At 47.3% G+C, this 7,397-nt stretch overlaps 1 long non-coding RNA gene across 1 annotated transcript; it reads right to left on the bottom strand.

The window, feature by feature from the left end:
- Nucleotides 1-6,628: 6,628 nt before the first annotated feature.
- Nucleotides 6,629-7,171, bottom strand: LOC143781531 (uncharacterized). The gene is made up of 3 exons (XR_013216751.1): nt 7,056-7,171; nt 6,828-6,972; nt 6,629-6,741 (listed from the first exon to the last, which is right to left on the bottom strand). It is a non-coding gene; the product is annotated as an uncharacterized LOC143781531 (long non-coding RNA).
- Between the last annotated feature and the right edge of the window lie 226 nt (nt 7,172-7,397).

Raw genomic sequence — 7,397 nt, 5'->3', positions numbered from 1 at the left:
GGTAGATCCAAGTATATAGGATTTTCTCTGTCTGCTATTGGGTACAATGGAGCACTAGCTCATGATTAGGGTTGAGCGACTTTTCATTTTTTGAGATCGAGTCGGGTTTCACGAAACCCGACTTTCTCAAAAGTCGGGTCGAGTGAAATCGGCCGATCTTATTGAAAAGTCGGGGTCGGGGATCGGCCAAAACACGAAACCCAATGCATTTCAATGGGGAAGCATACTTTTTTAATATTTGCTTCAGCGCGATAATGTTGAAAAGCCGGTAATTCAAATGCCGGCTTTTCATTTCTCCTGCCTAAACTGGGAAATAAGTCGGATGAACTGTTGGCATTAATACGGACCCAGAGGGATAACAAGGAATGCAGTTTGATGTGTTTTACTGAAACATGGTTACGCGGCGAGATCCCTGACTCGAGTGTTTCAGTACCAGGATTTCACATGGTCCGGGCTGATAGAGACACTATGAAGAGTGGCAAAAAAAAGGGCGAAGGAGTTATACTCTACATAAACAATGGATGGTGCAATCAGGGGCATGTGACAGTAAGGGAGCGCCATTGTTGTCCGAACATTGAACTGCTAGCTGTTGGCCTCAGACCTTACTATATTCCTAGAGAATTCTCGCTTGTTATTGCAATAGTGTTGTACATACCACCAACTGCAAACCATGAGGCTGCAGGTGAAGTGCTGTCAGGAGTCATTGCTCGGCTCCAGATGAAACATCCCAACTCGCTTACTGTAATCTCTGGGGATTTTAATTGGGCTAAAATTTCTACTGCCTTACCTAAATTCTATCAATTTGTTAAATGTACAACACGTGACAACATTATTTTGGACTTACTCTATGCGAATGTCAAGAATGCTTATTCATTGTCTACCCTGCCGCCCTTGGGGAAATCTGATCACAATCTCATACTATTGTCACCAGTCTACCAACCTGTTGTTAGTTAACAGCCTGCTACAATTAAATCTGTTAAGGTACCGTCACACTAAGCGACGCTGCAGCGATAGCGACAGCAATGCCGATCGCTGCAGCGTCGCTGTGTGGTCGCTGGAGAGCTGTCACACAGACCGCTCTCCAGCGACCAGCGATGCCGAGGTCCCCGGGTAACCAGGGTAAACATCGGGTTGCTAAGCGCAGGGCCGCGCTTAGTAACCCGATGTTTACCCTGGTTACCAGCGTAAAAGTTAAAAAAACAAACAGTACATACTCACCTGCGCGTCCCCCAGCCTCTGCATCCTGACGCTGACTGAGCTCCGGCCCTAACAGCAGAGCGGTGACGTCACCGCTGTTGCTTTCACTTTCAGTTTAGGGCCGGCGCTTTAGTGTCAGGAAGCAGAGGCTGGGGGACGCGCAGGTGAGTATGTACTGTTTGTTTTTTTAACTTTTACGCTGGTAACCAGGGTAAACATCGGGTTACTAAGCGCGGCCCTGCGCTTAGTAACCCGATGTTTACCCTGGTTACCAGTGTAAAATATCGCTGGTATCGTCGCTTTTGCTGTCAAACACGGCGATACACGGCGACCTAGCGACCAAATAATGTGCAGACCTTCTAGCAGCGACCAGCAATTTCACAGCGGGATCCAGATCGCTGCTGCGTGTCAAATACAGCGATATCGCCATCCAGGTCGCTGCAACGTCACGGATTGCTGGCGATATCGCCTAGTGTGACGGTACCTTTAGAATGTGGAGTCCAACAAATGAACAGGCTTTGCAGGATTGCTTTCATCTTACAGACTGGGATGTGTTGCTTGGGACAATGGACGAGTATACAAACGTTAATGATGTGGTTAGTAGAGTGACTGACTACATTAAGGGTATGTGCACACGTCAGGATTTTGTGCAGAATTTGTGCAGAATTTTCCTGAGATTTTCCTGAGGAAAATCTGGCACCACTCCCAGGAAATCCTTATGCATTTTTTGTGCGTTTTTTGTGCGTTTTTGGTGCATTTTTTGTGCGTTTTTTAATGCGTTTTTTGGTGCGTTTTTTGTGCGTTTTTTAGAACACATAAAGTTGGTTGTAAAAAAAAAACCTCCCATGAGGTCATTTCCTGGTCCAACCCCTCTTCTCCATTTTGCTTCCTTTTTGGATTCAACATGCCACACCATCGTCTTACTCCACAACAGAACCGGCTACTGTTGCATACAGCACTGCTTTTGCTGCACCACCACAGAGAGCAGGTAAGATAATGTCATTAGATGTGAACACTTTGCGTATTAGGCTGGTTTCACACTGTGTACAGCAGCCCGTTCAACACATACGTTTACGGGCTGCTGTATCGCAAGTGCTGACTTTGGCACATCGCTAGCGCCGATAGAGCATCTGCTAGCTCTATCTGCGCTAGCAGTGACAGACCTGGCAACGCTGCAGTCCGAGTCTCGGGGTCCGACCGTCACTGAAATGACGGCACATGGCTTGCGATGCGTCCGACATAGGAGTCAATGACGGCGCTAGCAGACTACGTTTCACCGCATTACGCAGCGGTGTAACGAAATCCGGCTAACGGACTGGGGGAACGCAATGTTAACCCAGCCTTAGGCTGCGGAGATGCCGAGTTTATGACGCTGCGGATTGGCAGCAGTTTTCCATGCGTTGTACAGTTCCATGTAATAATACATTCTATATTCTCCCATAGGAGCAATCTCGGAGAAGAAGGAATAGCAGACGTCAAAAAAGGATGTGGGTTCATCCCATTATTCAGGAACGGGAGGAAAAGGGACACTTCCATGTCCTTTACCGGGATTTAAGGAGGTAAGATATAGGGAGAAATGGTATATTGACAGCTGATTTTATTTGTTACCTTTTATTGCTATATACAACGTACTTTATGTTTGAAATGTGTGTTTAAAATTATTTGATTTTAATCTTTTTTTTTATTTTTATTTTCAGGTTTCCAGATAAATTTACTCAGTTTTGCCAGCTTTCCATTGAGGCATTTGATCGTCTTCTAATTCTTCTTGGTCCACACCTCAGTTATGAAGATACGGTCATGCGAAGAGCAATCTCTGCAGAGGAAAGGCTGCTCATCACCTTGCGGTAAGGCCTTGCTGCGAGTGCCCCCCTAAATGCTGCCACAATGCTGCCAGTTTCCCTCTTAATGCTGCCGCAATAGTGCGAGTGCCCCCATAATGCTGCCAGTTCACCCATAATGCTGCCGCAATGCTGCGAGTGCCCACATAATGCTGCCACAATGCTGCCAGTTCCCCCATAATGCTGGCTCAATGCTGCGAGTGCCCCCATTATGCTGCCACAATGCTGCCAGTTCCCCCATAATGCTGGCTCAATGCTGCGAGTGCCCCCATTATGCTGCCACAATGCTGCCAGTTCCCCCATAATGCTGGCTCAATGCTGCGAGTGCCCCCATTATGCTGCCACAATGCTGCCAGTTCCCCCATAATGCTGCCGCAGTGCTGCGAGTGCCCCCATTATGCTGCCACAATGCTGCCAGTTCCCCCATAATGCTGGCTCAATGCTGCGAGTGCCCCCATTATGCTGCCACAATGCTGCCAGTTCCCCCATAATGCTGCCGCAATGCTGCGAGTGCCCCCATTATGCTGCCACAATGCTGCCGGTTCCCCCATAGTGCTGCCGCAATGCTGCCAGTTCCCCCATAGTGCTGCCGCAATGCTGCGAGTGCCCCCATTATGCTGCCACAATGCTGCCAGTTCCCCCATAATGCTGCCGCAATGCTACGAGTGCCCCCATTATGCTGCCATAATGCTGCCAGTTCACCCATAATGCTGCCGCAATGCTGCGAGTGCCCACATAATGCTGCCACAATGCTGCCAGTTCCCCCATAATGCTGGCTCAATGCTGCGAGTGCCACCATTATGCTGCCACAATGCTGCCAGTTCCCCCATAATGCTGCCGCAATGCTGCGAGTGCCCCCATTATGCTGCCACAATGCTGCCAGTTCCCCCATAATGCTGCCGCAATGCTGCGAGTGCCCCCATTATGCTGCCATAATGCTGCCAGTTCACCCATAATGCTGCTGCAATGCTGCGAGTGCCCACATAATGCTGCCACAATGCTGCCAGTTCCCCCATAATGCTGCCGCAATGCTGCGAGTGCCCCCATTATGCTGCCGCAATGCTGCCAGTTCCCCCATAATGCTGCCGCAATGCTGCGAGTGCCCCCATTATGCTGCCACAATGCTGCCAGTTCCCCATAATGCTGCCGCAATGCTGCGAGTGCCCCCATTATGCTGCCATAATGCTGCCAGTTCACCCATAATGCTGCCGCAATGCTGCGAGTGCCCACATAATGCTGCCACAATGCTGCCAGTTCCCCCATAATGCTGGCTCAATGCTGCGAGTGCCCCCATTATGCTGCCACAATGCTGCCAGTTCCCCCATAGTGCTGCCGCAATGCTGCCAGTTCCCCCATAGTGCTGCCGCAATGCTGCGAGTGCCCCCATTATTAGTTATTCTAAAGAATTTTTTTTTTCTCTCATCAGGTTTTTAGCTACAGGAGAGAGCTACACATCCCTGCACCTCCAATTTAGGTTAGGCAAATCCACCATCTCGCAAATTGTACGGTGCACATGTACCGTCATCTGGCAGACGTTGCAGCCCATCGTGATGCCTTGCCCAACCGAGGAGACTTGGCTGCAGGTTGCAGCAGGTTTTCAAACTGTGGCCAATTTCCCCAACTGCGTAGGTGCTGTTGATGGCAAACATGTAAGGGTTCAGCAGCCACCACGATCAGGATCAAGCTTCTTTAATTATAAGAAGTATTTTTCTGTGGTCCTGATGGCGGTGGCTGACGCACATTACAAGTTTGTTGCCATCGACGTCGGTGCTTATGGCAGTTCTGGGGACTCTCGGGTGCTGCAGTCATCACAGATTGGACTTCAAATTCTTCAAGATGGCGGCACGCTCCCAGCCTCAAGACCTTTGCCGGGTTCCACACATCCAGTGCCCTTTGTGATGGTATCGGATGAGGCATTTCCCTTAAATCCCAACCTGCTGCGCCCATACCCACGAAGAGCACTGGATGATCGGCGTAGGATTTTCAATTACAGGCTGTGCCATGCACGAAGATATGTGGAATGTACCTTCGGGATCATGTGTAGTCGGTGGAGGATTTTTCACACTTCCATCCAGTTAGATCCGGAGACCGTGGACACTGTGATAAAGGCATGCTGTGTGCTCCACAACTATGCTCGTGAATACAGCACAGAGGTAGTTGAGGAGCCACAGGTGTCAGAATTAGTTGCAGTGGACAACTTTGGTCAAGGAAGGCAATGTAACTCGGGTGTGCGTGTGAGAGAAACCTTCACAGACTACTTCATGAGTCCTGAAGGTGCCGTGCACTGGCAATACTCTTGTGCCGGTGTTGAGCAGCCTGAACTGCAGAGAAGATCGGATGCCTAAACCGAATCAAGGCCCAAGCCTGGACGTCAGCGATAACAGCAGAGAACATATGATGGCCAAACCCATACAAAAAAAGGAACCTGTGTGTATGGCAGAGATGATAACAACAGAGAAAATGCGAGGCCTAATCCCTATCTAGCGAAGCCTATTTCCTATCTACCAAGGACCCTTTTTAATCATCAATATGAAAGCAAATAATCGTTAAAAAATACAAAATATGATTTTAATAATTATCGTTTCCATGTTTGGTTTTTTTGTTAATGTTGCTTCATCAGATCACATTATCCGGTCTTCACATTTGGTAATCATTCCAACTCAGAGTAGTATAACCAAACTTCTTTTATTACATTAAAAAATAATTTTATTACATAACAGAAAATGTTGTGAAGATTATTAAAGGAAGATACATTAGCTGATGTAATATCCAAAATTCAATAACGAAATATTTTTTTTCAATAAACTTAGATTTTTTTGAAAAAAACGTAAAAAACTTATTCACATTTGGGCGGGAACTCTCATCACAGTAAAACATTGTCTACACTCCCATCTCTACTGAAAAAGGAGGAGACATCAAATCTCAAAAATTGTGATATTCCGGGTGGTATCCATAACCCGTAAATGAGTCATGTTGGGAGGAGAGACTGGAATTGGGTGTACTGGTACGATGGCCAGTTGGTGTAGGTCCATGTGTATGGCCATAACTGTAGGCCTCTACGTGGTCGGGCCTGTATGTTGCCGCCTGCCCATAACGCTGCGGTGCGGCTGCTGGTGGTGGTGGTGGAGGCACAATGGGGTTATTAAAAATATTAAAAATACCCATCATAATTTGTTGGGCAGGGGGTAGGGTGGATGTCCCATCAATTGCCGTTAACAGACAATTGGCTGCTGTCATGTACATTTGCTGCTTGTCCCGTGGCAGTGTTCTAAGGCGATCTGCCAAAAGTGACCCAAATTTGTCTTGCTCATCTTGCTTTGCCGAATTGTCTAGCAGATTGAGCGTACGGCTTGTTAAGTTTTCTATAACTTGAGCTTGTTTAGACTTCTTTGGTGCCGCCCTTCTCAAAGCCACGGGATGGGCAGAAGCAGCCCCCATCCCCATGTGCCTCTACACACCACCACCAGAGTTGGCTGCAGCGTCCGAGGAAGTAGAAGCAGTGTTAGAGTCCAAAACTTCTCACCCACGAGGTGCTATGTCACGTTCTCCAAAGGTATCGGTAACCTCTTGTGACCTTCCGGACAAAGACATGTCCCCCGGAGAAGCTTGGCTGCCCATCCTGCATTCTTCTGCTTCCTCTCCAATATTGTCCTCCGTGGAGTCACCTAGGTCCGGAGGTGTTTGGGCACAGACGTTGCTTTCAGTTCTGCAGACCAAAGAAAAAAAACAATGTTAAAAAAATACTATTTTCTATCATTACGTCAAGCTAAACAATTTTTATATATAAACTACCTCCTCAAACTCCGGCTTCCCAATATAAACTGCAGCTGGTCTGCATATGGCACCCTCTTCCTTGGCGGCGAGCTGCCACTCGGAGTCTTGAGGGACTTCATGAATCGATCTGTCACTGACCGCCACCTCTTCCTCACATCGCCCACTAAAATGAAAGAATTTAAAAATAAAATATTACAAATCCCATTTCCTTACTTTTCCCAAAAAATTTAAAAAATCAATACTTACAAATTGTTGTTTGCCACTGTTTAGGTAGATTCGGCCACTCAGGAAATAGAGTTGTTACAATCTTGGGCCAGGCATCACGCTTTGACCCCTTGTAATTCTCATGTGACCGGTCCCAGACCTCCCGGTGTTTTTTCAATCTGAAAAATAACAGATTACAAGGGAAAATTTGTATTAAAATTTAAAGTGAAAGAACAGAAATATACGGTTATCTACAGTTGCACAAAGACCGTGTGCAAGAAAATACATGTAAGTGAAGGTTTTTTGGGTCGTTATGCACAAAAAAATTTTCCCTGCTACTACGTGGCTGGGCTATATACTACGTGGCCTGTGCTATATACTACA

Source organism: Ranitomeya variabilis, chromosome 6 (assembly GCF_051348905.1).
Source record: "Ranitomeya variabilis isolate aRanVar5 chromosome 6, aRanVar5.hap1, whole genome shotgun sequence".
Taxonomy (NCBI): Eukaryota; Metazoa; Chordata; class Amphibia; order Anura; family Dendrobatidae; genus Ranitomeya; species Ranitomeya variabilis.
Note: the sequence above shows the minus strand (reverse complement) of the source record. Positions and strands in the feature narration are given on the sequence as shown.